Here is a 27296-nt window from a genome sequence, read left to right on the forward strand (position 1 = left end):
ATATTACGGTAGTACATGTTAATAATGTTTTCATTGCTCCAAAGTCCTCGAATATATTCAGTCTTACATTTGATGATGTAATGTAAAAATGTATATATTATACGTATATTGGATTCGCGCTGATAACTATACCTTTCAAGAAGCACGAATATGTGTCGAGTATGAGTTTTTCATTATATATATAAAACTGCAAGATATATCACGTACCACGTTAATAATAAATTCTTGCACAATTATTCAAGCACGTTTTTTGTCTAAAATTATTGTATCAAAATATGTCAAAAAGAAAATCGATTCGATAAGATACTTGTACCTAACTATAAAATATATATAGATTACTTTAAAGCTATTTGATAGTTACTACATATTTATAAACTGTATTACTAATGCAAATCATCAGGAAAAAAGGGTGAGCCTTATTATACTTATTATTCTTCCAGTGTTAAGTTAAGTAAATGGATATCATAATACATATGTACGGATATTCTAATATTAACTAATATTACATTATATTACATAATCCTACATTTCTGTTCTTCTTTCATTTTACTTGGTTGGGGTTAGGTTATCTTTCTTTTCCTCCTTTGTCAATATCAATGTGACGTTAATTATATTCAAATCAAAAGACGATACATTTTTGTATTTCTATTTTTCTTTTTTATTTTTACTGAATTCTATTTTTCTGTTTTATTTTGCTTCCGCTTTTTAAAAATTGAATGATACATTTCATAGGATCAATAAAAACAACAGTTTAAAAAAGTGAACGAAGAATTACGAAAGATGACAAATATAGCATTATTTTCTGTTCGGAATATGTACTCGGTGCAAAATATATATTTTATATCAGTCAGATATCAGTCAATACATATATTATTTCAATTTCTGGAAGCAAAAATATGCATTTTTGACCTAAGGAAAAAGTTAGCTGGTCGTCTCTATTTTAAAACATTTTGAGGTGGTGTTTATCGAGGTATTTGAGGTATTGATCGAGTTTTACGACTTTCATGATAAAGATTAAAACATTTGAAAAAGGAAAGAAGACAGAATATGACAAAGTATTGAAAGTAAAGTATTGAATATTGAAAGTAAAGAGTGAATATTGGATAATAGCAGAAAAAGTGACATTTTCCTGTTTCTATGCAGTGACACAAAAAGGGCCTACGATTATAAGCTAGAATTATAAAAATACATATAGTCACATTTATATACATATATATAATATTATATTATATTTCTTTCTTTGCTCGAAATTCGAAAAATTCACTTATGTATGTATATCGTATTTCATTGAATCAAAAAACGCAGTGTACTGTATCGATTTTCTCACAATTTCCCCTGTCCATTTCGTTCTACCGTCGGCATCGGTGGATTAGTTCCCTCCCTGAGCAAGCTTGATAAAAGCATACCTAAAGAACGTACGTAGGTATATGCCTGATGGTCGAGGGTGATTCACTATCCATGATCTTACAATAAGCATTACCGACCCCGTACTGTTTAGCTACTTAGACCGAGCCGATCGATCGAACATTAAACCAGTCCCGTCGCATCAGTTTAGAAATGCGTGTCACACATTATAAAATGTAGCTCTGTGACGAGTCTGTCTGTTCTTCATTTAATAACAACGACTACAAGTCCGATGCCGACAACCGTACGCAACCTTTATACCAAAAAAACCTTGCCTGCCTACTCTTGTAACCCTTTCAATTCTTCTCAACTGCTCTGTTTCCACAAATTCTATCAATAGCGTTTCTACGACTTGGATCAGTAACTCTCAGTCTTTCGAGTTTACAACATATCAAAATATTAACGTAACGTAACGAAATTTTTTCTTATAAATATCGAAATCTAAAAATACCATTTAGAATCGCGTAATTTCTGCCACTTATTATTTTGAAAAAGAACAAAATATATGGAATAAAATATGAAAACTATGAAATGTTCATTCCAAATTTTATGCAAATGTCCAATAACTGACTGGGAACCACTGATGGAAGGGTGTTCTGGGAGCCAGAATCATATACGCATACATACATAAATCGTGCAGCTTTGAACGCAATGGACGTTGTTCCCTGCACTCTACACATTATTCCTCGTTTGTTTTTGAATAACCGCGATTACAATTGAAATGATTTAAAATGTACATTGAAGATTCTAAAAAGATCAATTTCAAACTTATGAAAAGAAATGTATGTATGAAAGCAATTTATGCGGGAAACATTTGATTTCATAATTTCAATATAAAAGACAAAAAATGAGAAACTAAAAGTCTTAGAATAATAGCGTGTACTAATTTAATTAACTGACATAAATATTTGTAAATTACTTTACGAATTAGTCGAATGAAATTATGTAATTTAGATCGTCAAGGATTTTCAAAGCTTACATACTAATTGTCACAGTCTTATCACAATTACAAGTAGAACGATTTCGAAGCATTGTTTGTTTGCATGGAACTATATAGGAGCTTCGCGTAAATGTAACAGACTTAAATTTCCGTTGCACGGATTACGAGAGAGCGCGCAAACAAATTGCCGATATTGTACAACGGTATAATGGCAATGATCGCGTTCAAGCTTGGCTCGGGATTCGTGGTAAAAGGTATCGAGCATTTCCGTCCAGCTTTATCGTATAGTCTTAAGTGCAATTAACGCTCGTCTGTGTGACTCAACGCTCAACAGCGAAGAACTGCCTGCACAAACGAGACGATTCGATTTTGGTTCTGTGTGTACTGTACAATATATATATATGTATGTATGTATGTATGTATGTATGTACATTTTCAATATTGTATATGATATTCAGAAACGTGTTTGGATCGCTATACTAGCGCAATCCTCATACATATTATGTATAGTGCGTTGGAAAGTCCCGCAAAGCAACACAAGGACAATGGAGGTACTTTTCTCTGTTCTCTATCGCTCGCCCTCACGTGTTTCTATAATGCCATAATATAATATATATACATATTCCTTTATTTGTATAAGTGACACTTTCAGCCAGTACGCGTTCTTAATTAAATAACATACTAATTAAAAACGAATAATTCAATATTATTCGCATAGTAATAATATGCTATAATATAATGTTGATCGTAATTAATCGTTTTCAGAGAAAATTAGATACTAAATACAAAACATCCGGGAAGGAAGACGGAATTCCGTATACCATATGAGAGGTATATGGCAAGGGCCTTGCAAAGGTATGAAAAGCAGGCCTGATTTGCCAACTGTTTCACTATGTAGAACATTTCATTCGTAATTCCGGGAGTTTGCCGTTGCCAAGTTGGCAACTAAGAGTCGATCGATAAACTCAGATTATTCTGGCTGGCTTCATTCTCGGCGTATATGGACAGGTTTCGAGTAAAGTTTCCATACATATTGAGAAATCGTGTATTGCCGCCGGTTCTGCGTTCTTCATTAATTTAGCTAACGTGCTTACTTACTTGTTTTTACAAGTTGCCCCTTTTCTCGTCAATCACGACTCGGCGAAAGTGACGCATGTTCTTTAATATCACCTGCAACAGAAAGCTAAACATGAGCGCATGGATATTACTTTCATTTTTTAGCTAATTACATATGTACTACAATACATTATTTTGTCATTTATTTATAGTCATTTATAGTCACCTACAGTAACCTATAGCCATATTTTTGTGTAATTATTGTTCATTGCGATACTATGTTTTCGTGTATCTCTATAAATTGTAATAACTCGTAACACATATGAGAATAATCCGAAATTTTAAAACTTTATTACTTCTTCTGAGTATTTACTTCATTATACACATATATAATAGGTACTAATTAATGTTATTCCATTATACATATAACCATATATGTCATATTATAACATTTCGTTATGTTAGCTTTTTAACAGACGATCATTATACAAAAGATATTCGAATCATTTCAACGCGAACAAATTTTCTTGTAGCTTCCAAGGTCGCTATCAAAGTTTCAAACACATCTACAACATTGTGATAAACATTAAACGTTAAATTTTAAACGATCGATGCCTAAATACTCCTTTTAAATAGCTGGCGCACTTTGTAGTCGCCGTTTGTAATCAGCTAACAGTAAATCATCTTAGCGCAGGATACACGAATAGATTTAACATTTTAACGAATGATTACTTCCGTTGCTTCGTATTTACTTCGTACTTATGTTGTTATGAACGATCGATAATTAATTGTTTTATGTAAATATTTTATATTCTTTTTGATAAATAAGAAACATCACTATTGACTCTGTGATTAACAGTCGGAAACGAAATGTTGCGAATATATTTTTAGAACTAATAGATTTTAACATGTAAATACAAATATCATATTTACAATCAGCACAGTGTAGGTATCGTATACATATATATATATATATGTATGTATGCATATAGACAGTGATAGTATCTTATGCAAAAATAAATCGAAAATAGGGAATAATATGCTTTTATCTGAGGCTGATTACACGATCGACTAGAAGGATGTGGTAAGTACCGCTATTATTGCTACTACAAAACCGCGTCTCTATCTGACGCAACGCGACACGACGCACCGTGGAAGAATACCGGCGAATACCGGTAGATTAACGTGACGCGCATGACCACGAGCACTGAACACTACGCTCGCAAATGTTTGCGAACGTTGACGCATCCTACGGTATATGCACCATTGATGCATCTGTGATAGATACTGATACTAAAGCAAACAATTACGTTACCTACTCAAGGAAATAACTATACTTAGTATATAGTATACTATATACTATGTAAGTATATAATATACTATACTATACTATATACTTGTCAATTCGTCAAGTTTAAAGTTAAAATAAGATCGCAGAATTAAAAGTTGGATACGACCGCAATGTCTTTCTGCAATTAACCCTTTTAAGGCAGCGGCATTAAGATTATACAACCATTATACAACCATTTACATATACACAGACTGTTGTTGTTAAGCATCCGAGCAATAATGCAATAGGAAACCGTATGAATTATATTAATTAGTACTTATTGTTATTACTGGTTGTTATATACATACATATATGTACTTATAATATTGTTAGTTGTTAATTCACCCGTGTACATAATTATTATTTATTAAAGATAATTGAATTTCGTTTACACCTTACTGATAGAGATGCGATAGTGTAGATGTAGATACTGAAACAATGGTAATTGACGTACTGATGCACTTGTGACAATATAATAACTCAAGTGCGTAAACAGAATGATTGAGGGGTATAAGGATTGAACACGATTGAACAAATGTATGTTACGATTTATAGGAATATCATTTCTACAAAAATATAAAAAAAAATTAAATATGCTGCATGTCGATAAAATAATAGTAGAGCATATGCGTTTATCGAACCTACAACCATTCAATTTATATAGTGATATGGTGAAAATAATCGACACTGTTTAATACATATGTATAATACATATGTAGGTATGTATAATAATATATGTACAGGTTACATACAGGTGACACAAAAATACGTCAAGCGGATGAGAGATGAATCTTTGTGAAAAGATAAGAGAGAAGTATACAGTAAAATTTGCTCGTTCGGGGCTTTGTTTTCGAAAAAATCAAGTTTGAAAATTCATCAGGTATAATTGAACGTGACAAATTTCGGCCTGGATAGAACTAAATAATCGACAGGAGGTCATTCTATGTGTGAAAGTAAGTCGAAAATGTACGATAAAACTTGTTCGCAAGAAGCTTTGTTTTCGAGAAAAATAAACTTGAAAATGTATCATACGTGTGGTATATTCAGGCCGATTCTTAACTAAACTCTATTTTCATGAAAATGAAACCTTAAACGGAAAAATGTTATTCTCAATTTTGTACTTAATTTTGCATCTACAATAACATCCTATTGGTCGTTCATACGTATCCAATTGGTAATTAACCAAGTTCAAGTAGAAAAAAATTTCATTTTATATTCCTTTCATAGCGTATAATATATAGTATATAGTATCTAGAATCCGTTTTCACGATACAACGATTAAAGGCGGCACATGCCTGGTTACCATCCATAAATCGTGCCGAGAATGAACATTAAAATTTATGTTAAAAAAGAAAGGGTTACAAGTATATATCTATGAAACATACATATGTATGTATAGTATACACAGCTTAGTAGATGTAATTTTCATATCTAATCTTACGGTACAAATAAATCTAATATTTCTACCATACGAATTGAATTGACAAATAATTATAAGTTACAGACTTGCGTATATTTTTGTGAATTGTTTTACAGTTTTTATAACTTTACAAATACACGTCAAATACAGTAGACAGCTAACTTATCTGCAATTTATAAAATTCCAATTTGTGTTTTATTACCAAATTTGTTACTGTTATGCTATTATAAAAGGATTTGATATTAATTAATAGTATTAGTATTAATTCCATAACACTGTTTAAGAAATTTTAACTTTTTTCCGATGACGCAACCTTCAGTAGATGAATCTTGTAAACTTTTGAGCTAAACACGAATCTGCAAACCGTTTCTTTCCCAGAAGCCACAGTTATTGAAAAAAATCAGGTTTGAAAAAAATTGCAAATTTTCAACTTGTTCAAGATGTTTTGTGCTTTTTGCAGTAACAAATATCGAGTTGCGGTTGAGACGACAAAATTCTGTGGACTCTCCCGAATAAAATGATATGTACTGTTACTGCATTCTAAATATTTAAATATGTTTAAATGATGATCAAGGCGAAAGACACCTAGAACGCACCACTTTTTGCTTACATTTTCCGATTTATTTAAAAAACTAAAGGACTAGGAGAAAATCTAACATTATTACGCGATAGAACGGACATTTCTGCTAAGGAAAGCATAAAGAAAAACTAAAAAGTCATCTTTTGATTCCAATGAAAAAACAAAGAAGTTTGGCAAAACACGTGGCTGCGGCAATGGTACTCAATGCCGGCGACTAACGACCGCGCGCATTTAACGGTTCCGGTATGCCGAACGGAAGGTAAAGCATCCGTCAACATTGAGTACCACTGTCGCCGCCCTGTATTCTGCCAAATATGGTATTACGTTTCGCTTTTGCATTTAAATCAAAATGCTGATTTTCTAGCTTTTCTTAATACTTTTCTTAATTCTTTCCTTAGCATAAATCTGTTCTATCGCGTACTAATATTACATTTTCTTCCAGACCTTTAGCTTTTGGAATAAATTGAAAAATGTAAATAAAAAACGGTGCATTTAAACACCTATAAATGTTTATAATGCAATAACAGTACATATCATTTTATTCAGGAGAGGTCACAGAATTTTTTCGTTTCAATCGCAACTCGATAATGTTACTACGATATGCAATTCTTCTTAAAATTGATTTTTCCTAAACCTGTAGGGTTTAGGAAAAACCGGTTTGTAGATTCGTGTTTAGCTCGCAAAAGTCTACAGGAATCACCTACCGAAGGTTTGAAAATTAGAAATTAGATACATGTTAAACAATGTAATGAACCATGTTCTGAAATCAAAATCTCAATGATAATCTTATTATTTATTGTTATAAGTGAATATCCGATAGATAGTTTGCTTATCTTTTCTCATTTATTTTTTGATCAAATGTTCAAATAAAAAATTCAGTGTTACTTTCTGTCCTTCGACTATAATTTTTGAACAATTCAAATTTATCAAAATCTAATATGAAGATTTGCTAGTTTTAAAACTTGTTAAATCTCTTCTCTTTTCATTGTCACACTTTTTAATTAAGTGTGACGACTTGTAATAATTTTTGAAGCCATAGCTGCGCAAATCATACAAACTGAGGAAGCGATAGTTTCATGAACGTTACTGATCTCGTCCAAATGCTTACTTTACTGCATACATATTGCTATTACTAACGTTTGCGAACCTCTTGCAGAGAGCGAAGGATTCGTGGCTTTATCGTTAAAGTGTTTACCAAGAACTGTTCCCCGAACCGTTCCGACTAAACCTGCAGTCATCGAGATCTCAACTATAGCACCTTCGTAGCTTGGCAAACTTCCACGACGAACGAATATCAACGAACAGTCATAGGGTCGATTTAAAAATAGGATGGTGGCTCGTCCTTAGAGCCCACGTTACTTAAATACAGGTTTTCGCACAAGAAATCACGCTTCGGGAAAAACAAGTTCAGTATTAAGAACGCTTTTTATAATATATCGTCGTATTTGTTGAAAGTTGAAAGACGAATAAACTTCGAAAAGTAGGTTTTCCTATCGATATCGGTTTTCGTTTCAGAATTATAATAGTACACCCTGTATACAAATGCTATATACAAATGCCATACGTTAGTTTTCAAAAATTAATTTTATCATATCTTAACATCGCGCATCCATATGTACCTGCTTATAATCGTGATAATAAAATCAAAGTTTAGTTTTCTAATTAAATTACACGCTATCGAAGATAAGTAAGAGTTCGAATACTTTTGAGCGATTATTTAATAATAAAGCGATATTTTACTAGTAAATACTAATTTTAAATAATATAGTTCTCTTTGTAATATGTATATATATATATATGTGTGTAAAAAATATCAGGATATATAAAATAATCACATGTAATATCAAAAGCTCTTAAGAAAGTATTATCCCTAATATGTTTGTACTTAAATACGAAAAGCGAAAAAATTGTCAAATGATTTTCAATAAAAGTAGTATTGCAAAGCAGAAAACGAATGGAATGCCTGAAACCTTACGGCTAGGGGGCGACTAGGGTAAAACGAACCATATGGTCGGTCAAATATAGCAAACTCGAAATTCGCCGGCACGAGTATAAACGGGGTGCTGTATATTCAAATTATGGAGTGACCCTTCTCGAAAACTTGACGAAGGGGAAAGGAGGAATTACCACATACAAACCAGCAGGCTTGCTTCTCTAAAAATCAATAGCGCTGCTTCAACCTGGTATACGCTGATTAATAAAAGCTAGCAAAATTCGCTCCAAAAATATTAATTTCCCATTAACTTTTTACTAAACAAATATTACTCCAAGTATCGCTTTAAAATTTTGAGAAAAAGATATCACGAAAGACGCGAAAGATACGGATAATACGTAACGCTACCGCTCCAAAAGTATTCTATTGTAGTATCGTAACTACTTTAATTAGTTTATTAATGATAATTAGATTGAACAGGTGTTAATTGAACAGAGAATAATGTTTGTTAAACATGAACTAATCGCAGCAAACGTATAATAATTAACACAACTGAATAATTAATCAACGACTCTCATCAACGCAATCCGCACTCTCTGACATCTCAACTCATACTACTGTTAATTCGTTTACTGTCCCCTAGCAACCCTTTGTCTTTTGTCTTAACCTCATTACATACACGCTCACCAACCGCTTGTTTATAATCCGTACAACACCCCCTAGGCCCCTCATCCATGATACTACACTATTATTTCTAATGATACGATACAATTACGTTTGAATGTTTGAAAAGTAACTTGCAACGACAAATTTGATATTTGTAGATGCCAAGCTCTATGAAACAGTTTCGTTATTTGAAAAGCTTTTCATCTTCGAGTTACTTAATTTCTACACTATGAGGCAGATAAGTACACTACACAGCAAGTAACAATATAAAAAGGTGACAAATGTTGATTTCCCATTAATTTATATATGTACACATTTTAGTGATATTCACATACCGTTATAAAAATTTCGAATTCAAATAAGTATTTGACATAAGTATGTATGTATAACCTATTCCAGAGAAAATAATGGGATTGACACTCTATTATTAAATTATTAATTGAACCCCTTGTTTTACGAATCCCTTTGATAGTGAACTGAAGTAAGAGCAGGTTTTAACATCATATCGGCTAAAAGATACTTTAACATTATCACAATTTGTATTTAATATTTGTATCACAAATGTATTTGATAATGCCCAATTCGAAGAATTCGAGTCAAAGTTAGTGTTTAAACAAAATTTCTCACAAATATAGTTTATCTGTATCTATATCGAGCTGAAATTCTAATCCATACCATGAATTTTCTCGATATTATCTATATTATAAATTATAAGTCAACAGATTGAGTTTAGATAAGTTTTCAAATAAATATTTATTTTATACTTTATAATATTTTATATTTTATATTTTATACTTTCTACCATGCCAAGTATGGTAAAGTGAATTTTACAGTAGCTTTGAATACAATGAAACAAGCTTTACAAAAAATGAGAATTGTAGAATATAGGGAGTAGAAATGGATTTCCATGGACAAAAGCAGACTACACGATTGTAAAAATATAAAAAAAGACGCGCGACGACCCGCATATGGAAACCTATAAAAGCGGGCACTTTTTTTATCTGGCCAGAACACAAACGCGTCGCATACGATATCCTGCACGCTGCGCTGGCAAGCTGCCGACAGGTTTGTATCGAAGAAGATCATGCCAAGAAGGACAGATTTCTTGCGGTTGGTAAGAGTCTGACTCCATACTCGTATCTCTTCTTCTTCTTCTTCTTCTTCTCTTCGTATTTGCTCTTCATCTTCTACCAGTTCTGCCTTTTCGGTATCGTCTCTTGCTTCCTTTCTCGAGTTTCTGGATACCTCTACGATGCGACGCATAGCCTCGTAAACCGACACACAACAACGGACCAATTTCACTTGACTACTTCGCGGTGTGACTAAGAGATTATCGATTCGTTTAGGGAGGTCAATTTTCCAACCTTCTTCTACGAAGTAGCTAGTTTTCGATTCATTATTACCGGCTAAAAAATAAATTTGAAACAGAGTAGTGAGAAATTGTTAGATCCAAGCAATGACTATACCTACGAGTTTCTCGCTACATCTTAGAAAGTCTATAATTTATGTATACCATCAACGTATCTAAGCGTGCATCTAAACATGTCAAGAAGCACGAATGCGGAATAGAAGCGAGAGACCAGAGATCGACAGTCCGGAGGAAACGAGGATGTCGATCTGTGAAACCGGTCGGGTCGGTTGTGTGGCCCAACTACGTATAATACAACTTATACAACGCAATTTTCAAACAATCTACTGTGCAGAGATGAGAAAATGGCTGAGTAAAGAAGTGCGGATTTAATTCGCTATTTCTGATAGATTCAACACAGACATAAGGATAAGAACGCGTAATGTTCAAATTGGTAAAAAAAAGTCTCATATATACAAATAACAGCATATAGTGGTATTGCGGTATAGCGGTATAGCGATATAGCGATATAGCCATATAGCAACGCATGACTACTCCTCCTATTGCGTCCATTTCTGGCTATCGAAACATGTATCGTCATTTTGACTAATTTTGTAATATCAGATACATTCACAACTACGAACTTCTCCTTATATTCTATACTTCCTCCTTTCTTATAAGTCTGCACAGTAACACTCTTAGTATTTACCTACTTTGTTTACATTATTCGCTATTTATAAAAATTGCTCACATTAGCAATAAAATCAACAGGAGCTTCTGAAATTGATCGTAAATATTTAATATTTATGTACCTACACATCGAAATTAGTACGTATAATGGTTCTAGTATTAAGTATATTGAAAATTGTAATACATGTTGCATGTAGTACATGCATATTATGTATTATATACTAGGCATTGCAAAGAAGATCAAAATTGCGTTTAATTTTGAAGAGTTTAATACAAACTCATTGTAATAAACATTTAAGACCAGCTAGTATTCGATAAATTATAGATTGTATTCTATAATGCTTTAACGAATAAAAATTACAATCCATATTCGCTGAAACGTTCTAGAAGAAATTATTCAAAAGACAATATGTACTAATAAAAGTGTAAGAGTTCCACTATATGTTTCATTAATTATCAATCGTATTATACAAACATTCTTAATCTAATGTTTGATTAGTATTTTCTGTTCTCTACAGTTTCCATTCGATGTACACAGTATCTAACTAAACAAAGATTTTGTTCAATCTGATTTTCATTCTATATATATTTCAGTACATGGTCGGTTAAAAAGTATTAAATTAAGCAAAAGTTATGAGAATATTACACATAATTTTTAGTTGAAAATACGTATTGATTTTATTAATATCGTATGTACAATGTAAATATGTACATATATTTAGCTGCATAAGTAGTTATCGAGGTTGAGATCAATTTTTCTACCTACGATAAAAGAGTAGAAGGAAGTTATGAAAATACGACACGCGAGAGTCCGAGTCCTGCAAGTAGATAAAAAATCGAATATAGCACATGTGTATTGTGTAGTGTATGTATCAAGACGAAAGGAGGCGTGAAGGCTTGGCGATTTACTAACATCAGGGCCATCTAACTGTTTTGTAGATGCATCCTACTTTTCTTTCGGCGCGCGCGAGGTGCTCAACTCAAACCACGGATCGGTTAGCTGTTTGATTTGGAAATATATAGAAATCGGAGACGAGAAACATACATGGTTTTACTTTCGAAACCTGCCTTTCGCCCGGATTTATCTTTTGACAGATTTTTACCTTGTTTTTCGAACAGAATGATAACTTGCACAAACACCTTTATCGTTAAAACTGCAAAGTAGAAACTGGTTTTCGGTTAAACCTACAGAGCTACTCATTTCACAGCTATTATGCAAAAATATGAAGCTTCAAATTTTTAGTCGATATTTTTAGTTAATAAAACAACGTCGATCCGAAAACAAAAAGAATAACACTCGATAATTCGATTCAAGATACGATAATCGAATCCTCTATAAAAATGTGTAATCCTATTCTATATTTTCATGTAGATGAATTTTCTCCGCGTTACTTTGCGTGACACAGAATCGATTGTTCGTTGTTCCTACTATTATCCTGGCATGACAAACAATGAAATAGGCGTGGAACAAGTTAAATAGAGGATGAAAAGAACGGGAGGCTAACAATAAGAGAGAATGAGATGTTGAACTCTTAAGCTCAAGCGGTCGCAGTCGTGCGATTGAAAATGAAGTCCGAGATGCGCGCACGCGCGGCTGTGCATGTGTATGGATGTGAACGTGAACGTGAACGTGAACGTGATCGTGAACGCGAACGCGAACGCTAACGTGAACGCGAACGTGAACGTGAACGTGAACGTGAACGTGAGTGCAGTGGTCCAAGTCGAAGAAGCCCATCAGGGCCGGTTAACTTAACTGTTAGGTGGAACCTCCCTCCATTCGAAGAAAACTCTTCGTTCTACTTTTTTTTTCTTCCCCTCCTTTCCGATCCTTGCGGTAGATCGGAAGCGGTGCTCAGCCTCCGCCAAGTATACCTTACTGCTACTAAAATTCGAAGATTCTCTTATACTTATACACAGGTTTATAATTTAAACGATAGAAGGTAGAAAAAGCGGAAAGAATATTAATAATCTTTACAAAGCGACAAAGTATGTAATCAGAAACAGCTCAAAGCATTGACCGAGATTAACGAGTAGCCTCTCCTGTTTTCGGAAAACAGAAACTCGAGTGAGTGACGCTTATGTAAAAAGTAAAAGCTTATTGTCTCGTCTGTGTTGAACAATATTTACGTGTGACATGATGGTCGTGTAATGAAATTTTTATTTCGATCACGGAAGGTATGTATGGTACTCGTTGAGAAGGCGTCTCTTGTAACTTCAATACGATTCTTTTTCTTAGTTCATCATTTATTCACATTATTGAAATATTATTTTATTCTGTTGATAGCGTTTCGCTATTGTAGCCTACAGTCGATATTTTATCACATTGCTTCGCGAGAAAAATTACATATACAATTTATCAATTAAATATTACATATGTATAATATTATATACAGTAACATTTAATTAAACGAGTTAGTTAATTTTGTTGTTTATCAGTAATCCTTACGAATGTAACTATATATAACTTTACTTTTACTTTTACTTTTTGTTTTTATTTTATTACGATTGGAAAATCATTTGTAGTGTATTTTACTTGCAATTGGAAAATTGCGCTTAAAGGTAAATTCAACAGAGATGAAAAATAATGGAGATGATAAAAAGATCACAGCTTTGTTTTTAAAAGTTATTTTTACATCAGCTGTCGGAAATTTATAAAGAAAACCAAAATGTATTCGGGCTACGACCATGTCTTATCAAATGTGTCTTGTATATTCCTCCTCTGACAATGAGTGAAAAATTGAACGAGAATGCATATTATGTATGTAGTATGTATATCGGGGGTCGAATAGAGTATTACGTATACATAAAGTAGAAACATGACCAAAGATTAACACCATGAGAATGCAATTATATTCTCAGAATATGAATATTCATCATAACTTACAATACGACGCGCGATTATTTGTACGAAATTGATATAAAAAACAAGAGAAGTAAATCCGTATTAACAAAAATTCAAGGGCTACAATTCTAAAACAAAATTTTGAATATGTATAATTCAGTGTCTGATTAAGAGCTGATTAAGAGCTGATGAAGAACCATTATTGCAAACGCGTGTATGTTAATTATACATTGTGTGATGGTGACAATACCTAGTTCATCACTCGTCACTATTATTATTTTCGCCTGCTATTCGAAAAATAAAAAAGCAAACTTTATTGTATATTGAAATTTGAAATAAACTTTTATTCATATTTATTTATGTGATCTATTAGTCAAATAATTTTCACGTATAATTTCGTGATACATAACATACCTCTTTCTTTTAAGTAGACATGTTTAAAAATGGACCACCAATTTGTAATCAGAATAGTGATCGAAAAACAGTGTCAAAAGTAAACAGCAAAATACAATTAAGGAAATTTTAGTATTTCGACGTGACACTGATCACGTAGCACGTAGGACATTACTAGATCGTTACACTGTAGTAAACGCCAACAATAATAATTATAATTTACAATTCATATATATTACATATACTATAATACATATACGACAAAGCTTCGTGACTTTTCGACATGAAAAACTGACGATTTAGTCGGCTAGTAATAGTAATTTATAAATAAAATAGTTATTTATAAATAAAAACAAAGAAATATTGGATCGATGATTAGGAACCCTCGTTTACTCCTGCTATATTATTATTTAAAATTGTTATCTCAACTAATAATGAAACACCAGAACACTTAAACGAACTAACTGAACACTTAAACTGAATTAACAAAAGCGAATATTGAATATATATGTATGTATTAGTTGAATATAATAATAATAAAAAACGAAAACAGTTAAACGAGATGTAAATTTTGGAAAAATAGTGTCGAAAATTCATGAAAGAACAATTAATGGTTTTGATAGATAAAAAAAATATTATTTACTAATAGACGAGGCCGACCAACGCGTATAATATTCTACAATGATCAGGTAGAAAGTGAATAAATTAGGTCAGAAATTCAAAACATAACGATATATGTATTATCTATTCTTTTGGTTCCTATTGTCTGTTATGGTTATGGTTGTAGTTTCTATGTAATTAACTGAGGTAATTTTAAGAAAGTTTTGGAATCTTAATCCTATTGTAAGGAAGAAAAATTATGTACAAATACATTCTACAATTCTACATTAATGAAATGGAATTTTAGTTCCGTATGTATTTTACTTTACTTGCGAGATTTCTACTTTTTATTATAATTTGCAAATAAACACTTATTTTATGATAGTTCCTTAGGATTATTATTAGGATTATTTGGCGTACCGTCTTGACCGATGGATAGATTTTGGTATATGATAGGGTCACGGGACGTAACAGATACAGTATGGATTCCCGAATTTTGTTATATCGTTTTGCGTATATCGTATATCGTATATCGTACTTTATACTTCGTATTTCGTATTTCGTACAAATCATACATTGTACGTATTTAACTTAATAACAAACATATAAATTTATACACTTTTCTGCATATTATTCGAGAGTAATTGAAATGAGAAGAATTTTGAGTGAAAATTTGTTCTTGTAAGATAAGTGAAATAATTTGACTTTATTGCTTATGATGTAAATAAATATATCGTACATATGTACATATATAATGTACAGTATCGGAATAAAATAAAATAAGATTCAGGGAAGAATATTTCAACGAATTCGTTTGAAGTGTTAATTTGTTCGAAGGAAACGAATCAAATAAGTAAAATGTATTGAAATTATTTAAAATTGAGATTAGAAGATGACCAATAACAAAACAGGAAACAAAACGGTTTTCCAATTTCTGCGTCTGTAGAGAAGGAAGTTTCTGGAAGAGCGTCGGCGTTAATGAACAGAAGCCTCCCGTTCGAGCGTTCCCGGGGGAGACTAGGTTAATGGTTATGGTTAATGTTAATACATTGCACAGAGTAGGTTTCATCTCAAGACTTTCTCTCGAGCCGAACCGCCACGCTGCTGTATATTTACTTAAATCGAAATAACGTCGAATAAATTACCCGGAGCTGTCTACTGCTCTTGGAAAGTTGTTCGTTTTGATTCGTTTCATTTCTCTATTGCAACCTGCGATAGAAGCGATATTGACAGCCATTTTGATGCTCGATCCGTGTTCGAAACTACGAATCTCGGCGATTACGATCTCTTGTAGTTTCAGTCGTTGTTACGTCGCGTGAGACAATTCGCACGCCATCCCTCGTTGTCTGACCGCCAAAGGCCCGCGCACCCTTTATTTATTAGGTTTATTCAGACCCTCAATAAACCTAAAGAACCACCATAAAATCATTTTAACGTAATCTTTATAACTTAATCTTATTATCTTGCAGGAATCTTTAATCCTGCAAGTATTGTCGGTTTATGGATGGTCCTTAGAACAGTCCTTAGGTTTATTGTGCGATCTTACAAATTATGGAGAAAGTGGGTAGTGACCTAACGATAAAAGCGGGTTTTCGCATGAAAAATGTCACACACGAACCACGTTAGTAGGAGGCTTCATCCACCTATTCTCATTCATTAACGTTGATCATAACCAATGGGCATCGCGGATCGTTACCCTCACTTTCCTCTTGAAAAGTGTAAGCAACGAATCAGCTTTCTTCATACAACAAACACACTCACCCCGAGCTTTCCTTCGTAATAATACGAGAACGAACTTCACTTGTTCTCTGGACTTGAGCTACAACTACAGAACAGTCACCACATTTCTAGACTTGTTCCACGGTAACAGTCAGTAACAAATCGAGTAACAGATCGAGTAACAATCGAGTAACAGTCTGAGTCAGTAAAAAGTCAGTCATCACAATCGCCAAGTCGAAGACAGTCAATCGATGGAAGTCTTGTCATCATCAACTCGAAAAGAGTCTCAAGCCGTACTCACTCGTAGTTTGGCAGTCAACATACACACAATTGTATCCAATATTGAAGTTATTTAATTGTTGGAAATATATATATTATAACCTGTTAAAATCAGCGTTATATTCACTCAGCCACCCTTATTATCCTAATCGAAATAGAGGATTGATCTATTCGTGGCGTCAATTATTCGAATCGTAACGGGAATTTACGATTCCCGTTGACGCGCTTCTTCGAAATCGCGTCTCCCCGCGAACGATCGAAACAGTCGTCTTCGTTACTTTTCCGCAGTCTTGGAATCGTCAACTTGGCAAGTTCAGTTGATGACTTCGACGAAGAGATTTCGAACTCACAGGCGTAATACCTACATTTTACAATAGAGAAATACGGTACAGCCTCGTTTCGACTAGTCAAATACCTAATTCAAATAACTTGACTTGTGTTTGTATAAATTAAGTGGTAATTTAAATTATAGTCAACCGATTGCCAGATTATCGCCTAATTAACATAAAATATAAGATGAACTTATTACTCGATTTAGCAATACAAATGGATATGATTTACGAATGAAAAAGGAGAATCTCCAAAATAGGAAACGAAGTTGCCGCAGCATTACTTCAATTATATCAGCTATTTAGTTATTTCTTTCCAAGAGAATAATTTTTGACAAAATTCGCGCTTAAAATTTAAAAGTTATCGGACAACTTACTACATACATACATACGTAAAAGTAAAGTGTAAAGAGAGAGAGAGAAGCTACTCGATAGAAAATCATCACTTGTCACGTAAAAAAATTTGAACGCGAATAACGCAAATAACAAGATAAAAGTAAAAAGCGAAGCATAAAATAATGATTCCCGTTGTTTCGATAAAGTTTTTACTGAAATTTATCGTATCAGAAGCCTAGACTAAAGTCAGCCTAGCTGGAAGGCAAAATATCATTTTGCGTCAGTTACGGCTTCATGTTAACTAAAATATGTTGTAGTAAATATATGCATGTAGATATGTGTAATATGAATTAAGATTGTAACTTACGTGTGTGTATATTTATATGTACTAGCTGGAGAAATCAATTATTTTTACGATGATATCGAATCACCGTTATGATGTAAAAAGTGAGATTAACATAAAAACAGTTAATGTAAAAATAATTAATCTATGTAACAATAATAAACCGTTGTTTAACTAAGTACCTATATACGTAATTGTATTACAAAAGAAAAGTATTTGAATTTCGATATTTCCTTAGATTAGAAATAGAGTAAACATAAAGAGAATAATCTCACAACATTTTATGTTTTATGATAAATATACATTTACCGCGTGGCTATTGCCAAACATCTAACTTTCCCTGTGCAGAGAAATACCTTGGAAAGATTTGAATAAAATACGAAACAACGCAACGTATCGTGTGCAATTAAAGACGCTATACTAAAAGCACAAAAAAAAGAGAAAGGAGAAAAGAGAAAAGGAGAAAAACGAAAAGAAAGGATACAGAACAACCATACAGACTTTTAGAACTGACCCAAATCGGCAGCCAGTTTCAAAGAATTTCCAGCAAACTTTCTCGTAGACTCGTAAAATTATAACGATTCATTGACGTCATCAGAGAATTTCGTTTGTTTTTGTCTTCAGAAACAGAATAAGAACATGCTACAAGCGGATTTATTTAGCTTATAGTCGCTTTGTCGCGTGCAAACAATCTCTCTCTCTCTCTCTCTCTCTCTCTATATATATATATATATATATATAGTCGCATGTCGCATATGTACATGCGAGTATGTATATATTATACACAATATACAGGGTGTATAACGCATCTGGTACAAACCATAACATCAAATTAAAGTTAAAGCGATAGAAGATAAACAAAATTTCGTTAGGAAAAATTAAATGATGCATCTCAAATCTTCAAAATGGAGGCTTTTTAAAGATTTCAAACGCAACTGTGTTTTTTAAGTGCAAACACTGCGTATTTATAATTTCAATTAAACACTTATCATTTGAAATTTATAAAATCACGCTTCAAATATTCTGCCTCCTTGGCCGGCACTTTATTTAACTCTTGAACTATTGTTCAATATCTTGGTAAAGCCCAACCGTTTTCGCTGCGATTCTGTTAAGCTGCGTTTTCATCCAATTCTGGGATTACGGTAGTGTACTGATTATAATTATTCGGATACTGATTGTCCAAAGGTGGACTTCTAAGTTGTCGATTATTGGAATGCGTAATCAAAAATTCTTCGATTCTTGAGACATGGAAATATTGTTAAAATGTGGTTAAAATAATTGAACAGATATTACCACTTGTTATCGATTTCTGAGATCAAATCCACCTTTTTCTGCCGCATGCGACATTCTTGTCCCTTTTTTAGGGAGTCATTACAATTTTGTCGGTGGTTTACCAAACGAAGGGACGTTTGTTCCAGTCAAAATACAACTTATTCGAGAAACTATTGCCTCAGGGAGACAAAGACAGAAAATATTTGGAAGATAAGAAACGGTAACTGAAAAATACCTTTCCAGCACGACCAGACGAAGGGGGAAAATCAATTTCTGTTCTCGTAAAATTTCCTGGAACGTATCCAATTAAAGGAAGGTCACAGAGAATCGGTTGATTTTTCTTAAAGAAAACGCGCGAATAAAAAGTCGGATCTCTGCGAGTCATCAAACAGAAACATCCGAGAAAACTAAGTCCCGTTATCAGGATGGATAACGGTGATAATAAGCGGCCTTTGTCTGGACATTTCGCAGTCTCACTCCGAGTTCTACTTTACCATTTATTAATCTGCCTTACTCAAATCAAATATATATAAAGTTTCATGTAACGATCAACGGTTACTAGAAGAAACGATTATTGTTTCAACCTTGACTTGGTTTCGTCGTTCGAAACCAACTTCAAAGTATACATATGTATAACAAAGGTATAACGACTCCTTAATTGATATCGCACATGCGTACGCGTATTTAATTTCCTTTTCGCATTTCCTTTTGATGGTGGTAATAAGCATTCCATTATTTGTCACAAATAACTGCTACTCGTTTACCTACATACCCACGTCACTCCTTACTGTTTTCCGATATTCAAGAAGAAGAATTTCATTAACTACGAGTAATATAGATATACACCAGCCATCGCTGTTTGTGTTTTATACTGTTTGGTCAAATGTAATTGTACGTCTTTCAAAAATTCTATCCAAAAAATTTGCAGAAAATCTCCCAGTGAAATATTTGTTTTTGCGGATCAACATAAAACGTCGCTGTAAAAATAGATCGAAAATTATGCGGTTGTGATCTCAAGAACGGAAACGAATCGGAGAAATTTTAGCTTTGTGAAAATGCATTTTTCTCGGATATACAATATATGTATATGCATATAATACATAGAAAAGCACTTGACGCAAGATTTCAAATTATCCTTTTTCGTGCAGATTAGTTAACGAGTAATTCAATCAAACCGAGAGTAGTAACGTACAACGTTACGTGGCATGGTAGTGGCTAATGACGAATAACATCGCGCAAGATGATAAAGTATAAAGCAGAAAGAAAGAAATCTGAATAAAAGAAAATATTCGCAATTTATCGCCTATTACAATAATCGAAAAACTGTATACTCGAATATTTAAAATTAGAAAATAGACAAATAATATCTAACGATCGTTTCAACAATTCTATCGCGCAAATCTTCAAGATTGACTAAAGCTGAAATGAGTTATCGCGTCGTTCGAACGAATCGATTTTTATTATTAATAATTCGCCATTTACACCCCACGTAAGCCCATGACCTATTACGAACCCTTCTTGTCTCTTATTTGCGTCACCTGTCTATTTTATTTTATGTAACCTACGTTACTGCAAAATCGATCTACAGTCAGTTTATTTTTATACAAATAAAGCGACATCTTCTCTGCTCTAAACCAATTATAAGAAGGAACCTGCTACTCGTAATTCGTTACTTGAATTTTGGACGCGTCCAGCTGATATCATATAACTTTATATCATCGGTATTTGTGTCTATATAACAAAAATTTGGAATTTCTCCTAGAATGCATCGAAAGAATAACTTCTATTTTATTTAATAAATAAATAAATTTTATTTACGCGTACAAGCATATTTATCCTTAATACTGGACATAACTACCATATCATTGTATTTTATCCAATATGATTATACACAAATGTGATTAGTAATTAGTAATTTTCAAAAAAATCAAACAAGCAAGAATTCCAAAGCTATAAAATAGAAGATAGAAGAATCGTAAAAGTGCAATTGAGAAAATAGAATTTTGCTCAAGTATTATATAAAGGCAGAGGGTATTATATTATGTATGTATAAAAAATAGATAGAACATGGATTTCATTGACGCTCGGTGTACGGTCTCGCGTTTCTCACGCTCTTATTCTTTAGTAACTGTTGTAAGTTGTAATTTGTAACGATTCCGGCATAGCATTGCGAAAGGAGATCCAAGTTGGTTCGTTTCGACGAGGAAAAAGCGGCATTGAATGTTGCCGATGTGGTCGATTGTTAGAGTTGGAAACAACATATACAAAGAGCAACAATAAACGGGTCGACGGGGATTATTTAACTAACGGTAACGGTATGTATCGATCGCCATCGTCATCGCCATCGCCATCACCATCGCCATCACCATCGCTCGTTCGACGCGATGGTCGAGCTCACCGGACTGGCCTAATTGTCGTGAAAATGTTTACAGGAAATCATGTGATAAAATCTTTCGCTTCACGCTATGTCGCATAGAGTTACTATATGAGTTTCAGATTCTCTATTCCGATCAATTGCGACGTTGTGTTGCAACGAAATATAATTTAACGATGCCCAATTGAAATAGAATTACGTTATACGATATACTACATCGACTCATTAAAATAATGCAACACCTAACACAGAAAGCTTTCATTGATTTATCATAATTACATTGGTAACATTTGAAACTAATGCGAGAATATATACGAAATGTACACACGGTTCTAAGTTTAAATTATGACTAATAAATATCATTCGTTTTTTCATACAACTATTTACTACCCTCTTTCCCAATGCTAAAATCGCGCAGGTTTCGATCAAGCAAACGGATATTATTGAAAAAGAGATTACTTGCAAACGCAAGCAAATATTAACTTTTAGCATAATTTAGCGATATTATAACGAAAGATAGGTCAAATTATCTCTACCATAACATAATCTATAACATAAGAAGAAATAGCTAAAGAAGTATCGAATGCAATCAAAATGCTCTGATAACGACGAACATAATCAAAGTGCTTGTAATGATAATGAAGTGATTTTGAAGCGGTAAGCAGAAAGTGGTAAACAAAAAATTTTACTTCCATCAATGCTATCAGAAGTCAGAACACACCTGTCGGATCGTGATGTTTCTTCGAGTCTGTCCAAGTGGAAACAGCAGAAATGCTAAAGGAAAAGGACCAACTACGACAGACGGAAAAATATCAATTTCCTGATTTATGTCGTTGCGTCATCGTATCGGTTCCTCGCAACGTTTGCATTCCCAATTACCTGTGTTCCTCCATTCTTCTCCTTTCTCTTCTCCCTCACTCCACTATATATAGTACATATATACACAGACTTATTCATCCAATGATTCAACTGGTAATCACCTGCATAACCTACCAAGAATTGAATTGATTCCGAAAGATAACTTGACACGATTTTCTATCCTCTAACATCTCTTCTCGATCTCAAAATAAAATATCCTGCATATACACACGTAAGTATGTATGTATTGATTAATGGGGAAGAGGTTATATTTGGAATGTTTGACATTTCCATTTTCCACATACATTTGGAGACAAAGCAAACTTTCTTCTCATTTTTTCAAATCCATATATATATATATATAAGTATATGTACATATACATACATATATGCTGACTTATAACAGATGTAAATATGTACATACGAGTATAATAACATTGTATCCATTTAGCAGACTTTTAGCAGACTATTATTGGGTCATTTGAATTCAAATAATCTTGTATCTATTATAATTTCCAAACGACATTTTTTCATCCTCGTTTTCCCTCTAAATGTTTCCTTTTGATAAAATCAGTCAACAATATAGCGCTGTAACATGCAATTTTAAGTCGTTCTCTCGTATCTACGTAAAGTTAAATATCTTTTTTGCAAATATTTCATCATTTTCCTCATAATAGCCATGATATATGTATAAAATCGTGATTGATAGTTGTTCCGTTCGCTCCTTTATACACACATATGAAACAAGAAAGTGAGTATATTGACTTGCGCGTGATATTAGATAAGAGTCTCTGAAATTTTGTCTGCATAAATAAGGTATGTCTTATAAAATTTATGAAAAAAACTTATCTTGAAAACTGACACATAATACATTGGGTTCTTTGAATCCAACACACGTATGTTAAACATGAAGAATATAGAAAATACAGAATATAGTAAATTGTGAGTTTCCAAGTTTTCATTTTTCAAATAGTGTCATTTTCTACTCTATTTTTAACATTATTTACGCACTACTTCAAATTCTTACGATTAGTTGAATAAACAAATCTTAAATAAACACTGGTTTCATATAAAAATGATGAAGGTATTAGTTCGGGTATCGGTATCAGGTAATTTTTAAAGCACAGTAAAGCAGAAAAATAACTTCTCCACGATGCATTGTCTTGAGGTACAGAAAGAGAGAAATAATTGAAAATCACAGTAATGATTATGGTTGGAATTGGGAAGAAGAAGAAAACAAGAACGGTTTAACAAGTTTTATTTCCGAGGGATCTGTGAAAGAGCAGTGTCTTTGATCGTGCCACGAACAAAGGAAAGGACCTGAGATCTGGCAACAAGGGAAACCTTTCGAAAAAGATACGGATACACCATAGTAGCGATGATGGCAGTAGCGCGGAGCGGAACGGCAGCGGTGGCCAAGCACGGTGCCTCCACCCTCCAAAAAACATCTGTCGGGCTGGAGTCGAACACACAGGCATACAGGACACGCCCGCATGAGCGCTCGTTCGAACTTTCTCTACCAGCACCAGCTGTGCTCTGTGCTCCACGAAAAATACCATCGTTTCCTAAATACTAATCACCGAAAAACCTATAGCATCTAGAAAATACAAGTAAACTGGATACGTCATTTTTGTGAATCTCCTGCGGCAGAATCTTGCAAAATTACAGGTTCTCTGAAACAACGTGTGATTTTTGTACCATTATACAGGGTGGTTGGTAACTGGTGGTGCAAGCGGAAAGTCGATTTTCTCGAAAACAAAGCCTCAAACGAAAAATTTTTATTCTATATTTTCGACTTATTTCTTCGCGTAGAATCACCCCCTTTCCGCTTGTACCACCAGTTACCAACCACCCTGTATAACGGTACAGAAATCACACGTTGTTTCAGGGAATCTGTAATTTTGCAAAATTCTGCCGCAGGAGATTCACAAAAATGACGTATCCAGTTTACTTATATTTTCTAGATGCTAAAGGTTGCCAAAGGTTTCTGTTTCGGAGGACGTCCGCGATATGTAGAATTCGAGCTTGAAATCATAATGGGTGCATGTTTTGTTGATAATATTCGAACATTTCTCCGTTTAAGCATCACAATATCGTTCTTATCTTCTCGTGTTATCATTTCACCTCTCTTCAACTGGTACGACATTACGAAATTGGGCATATATATTTTGTTGTACCGTACAGTTCCTATACATGCGGCCTAAAATTTAAAAATTTGACTGCTAAATGAGAGCTCGTATAAAAGTTATCGACGAACAAAGTTCGTCCTTTATTTAGCAATTTATCTGCAAATTCAATGCAGACGTTTTCAGCTATGCTAACTTGCTTACTTTCAGTGATATTTCGTCCGGAATATACTTTTGCAGACCATGTGTAACCTTCGGTGGAACACAGTTTGAATAGTTTTATACTATACTTATGTGATTTCGTCGGTATGTATTGCTAGAATGTTAGTCGTCCTCTCCAAGAAACTCGTCGTGTCTCATCGATTACAATATCTTCGCCTGGTGAAAAAATTTTTTAGTAATTGTCTATCAATATCTTTATAAGTGGTAAAACTTTTCCAAGTCTGCTTTTCTGTTCCATAGTTTTGTTATTTGCAAAATGCAAGTTTGCTTATAGCAATTCAAAACGATTACGGGACATTCTGCTGCGTGGAAATGGAAAGTTGTAAATAGGGTTCGTTGATAAATTATTCTTATATTTTTTTATTACCTTTTAACATAGTTGAATTAGTATAGTTAAAGTCAGTATAGGTTCCCATTCCATTAATTACCTTTTAACGAATTATAGCTCTGAATTTTACTAGAATATACAACTTTCATCGTTTACATGAAATTTTGTTCTTGAACAAATCACATCTACAGAAATTAAAATAAAAAGCAAGACTAATTTGTTTGTATTTTTACAGTCCATTTGTCTTCAATAAAGTATTGTTCTATCCTTATATTTTTTATTCTTATATTTACTCAAAGTAAAAAGTTTGGGAAATTATAAGAATGTATGATATGTACGTAATAATAATCTGAAAATATGATAGCAAGTATGTTATAAAATGTATAATGTAAATTAAGAAGTCGTATATATATATTTGTTTCCCTTACTTTGCATTAGTGCAGAATATTTATCTTGTTTCTTATTGATGGTTATAAGCTTCGCAGTTAACTTTATCGAAGAATTATAGCTGACGTGTGATAAAAAGAGAGAAATAGAAAATAAGCACTATCAAGCAATCGACAGAGGCTGCTAAATGACATGAATATGACAGGAAGTGGTGCCTCCACTCAATTTCTTGTGGGTCAGGAGCGTGGGTAGAAGGTAGAACCAAGTAACTGGAGCGCCCCTCCTACTCCTACAAACCTGCCCCTCCTCATTTCTACTTTCACCCTTCCTTACCGATCCTTCTGCGCTTATCCAGCTCTGTAAATGTAAGATACATAATACTGAAAAACATCTGCTGTACGTTCGTTTATCAAGAGCGAATATTCAGGCAAAACTATTTATAATTGAACTACGTAGAAAAGATTTCTGAAGTATCATTAATGTCTATTGGTAAGAATATCTTTAAAATAACATTGAAATGCCATCATAACTATGATATAGTGTGCGATTGTACATATAAATGTTAATTATCGAATAGAGAAATAATGAACTTTGCTTGTACTTATATACTTACTTAGCTTCTAAACTTATTAACTTCACTTGAATTCAATAATGTGAAATTTCCCTTGAAATTTAAATTACCTTAGAAAAAGTATGTGAAAAAATTACATCACAAATAAATAAGAGAATATACAAAAAAAGGAGATTAAAACATGTTCTATTACTTTATCTATTATTTAAATAGAATTGCTTGTTTATAAAATTAGATAACAAAATTGTACTCTCTTTTTTAACCTCGACCTCCTTTCCACTAACACATGAAATCGAGTATAAGAATAAAATATAATATCTGTGTAAATTACAAAAGAAAAAGCTTTTGGAAACAATGAAATTTTCGTGCACGAACCTTTGTCCTTTTGTAAATGTTTGTAAATAAAAAATCAAGATATTATTGCATCGTTGTGCAATTTGCGTACCATGTAACATGGACTTTTTAAATTATAGATGATACTCCTAAAATATAGCTTCGAACAACGGGACGGACAGCCATGTTTCGGACAACATTTGAGCTCCGCTTGTTCAATACACGCTTACACACTGCTGTTTTTCTTCCATTTTTGATGCGTAGAAGAAAAATCGGACTCCGGTCGCCGGGATTCGAGAACCCGCGTCCCGTACGTTCGTAATCTAAGGCCCTAACTACTGCGCTGCCGTCCTCCGACACTAGTTAGTGTCGAGTAGTGGTATTTGCTGTCAAGTGCCGCCACATAACTTAAACGTAATAACATTCTCCTAATCTTTTACAACATCCTTTTTATGCGTATACACCACAGTAAACTTTACGTGATTGTTTCAGTAGTAACATTTTTATTTTTATCTCTCACAGTAGTAGTAACGCAAATAAAACCAATCACTACAGGTGGTCTACCGTTATATGAATAATCTAGCTTAATCATCTTTTAAATTTTATCTTTTTTTGGT

At 33.3% G+C, this 27296-nt stretch overlaps 1 protein-coding gene across 4 annotated transcripts in view; it reads right to left on the reverse strand.

The window, feature by feature from the left end:
* The window catches only part of LOC126918602 (inositol-pentakisphosphate 2-kinase), an 84954-nt gene that overhangs the window by 45878 nt on the left and 11780 nt on the right, over window positions 1-27296 (reverse strand). The window contains exons 2-3 of one of the 4 annotated variants that reach the window (XM_050726674.1): window positions 16348-16572; window positions 3443-3514 (exon numbers count right to left, since the gene is read on the reverse strand). The gene's annotated coding sequence lies outside the window, so the exon portion shown is untranslated. Of the gene's footprint in view, window positions 1-3438; window positions 3515-16347; window positions 16573-27296 lie in introns of all 4 variants that reach the window. The other 3 variants (XM_050726675.1, XM_050726672.1, XM_050726673.1) reach the window with 3 other exon arrangements.

Source organism: Bombus affinis, chromosome 7 (assembly GCF_024516045.1).
Source record: "Bombus affinis isolate iyBomAffi1 chromosome 7, iyBomAffi1.2, whole genome shotgun sequence".
Classification (NCBI taxonomy): domain Eukaryota; kingdom Metazoa; phylum Arthropoda; class Insecta; order Hymenoptera; family Apidae; genus Bombus; species Bombus affinis.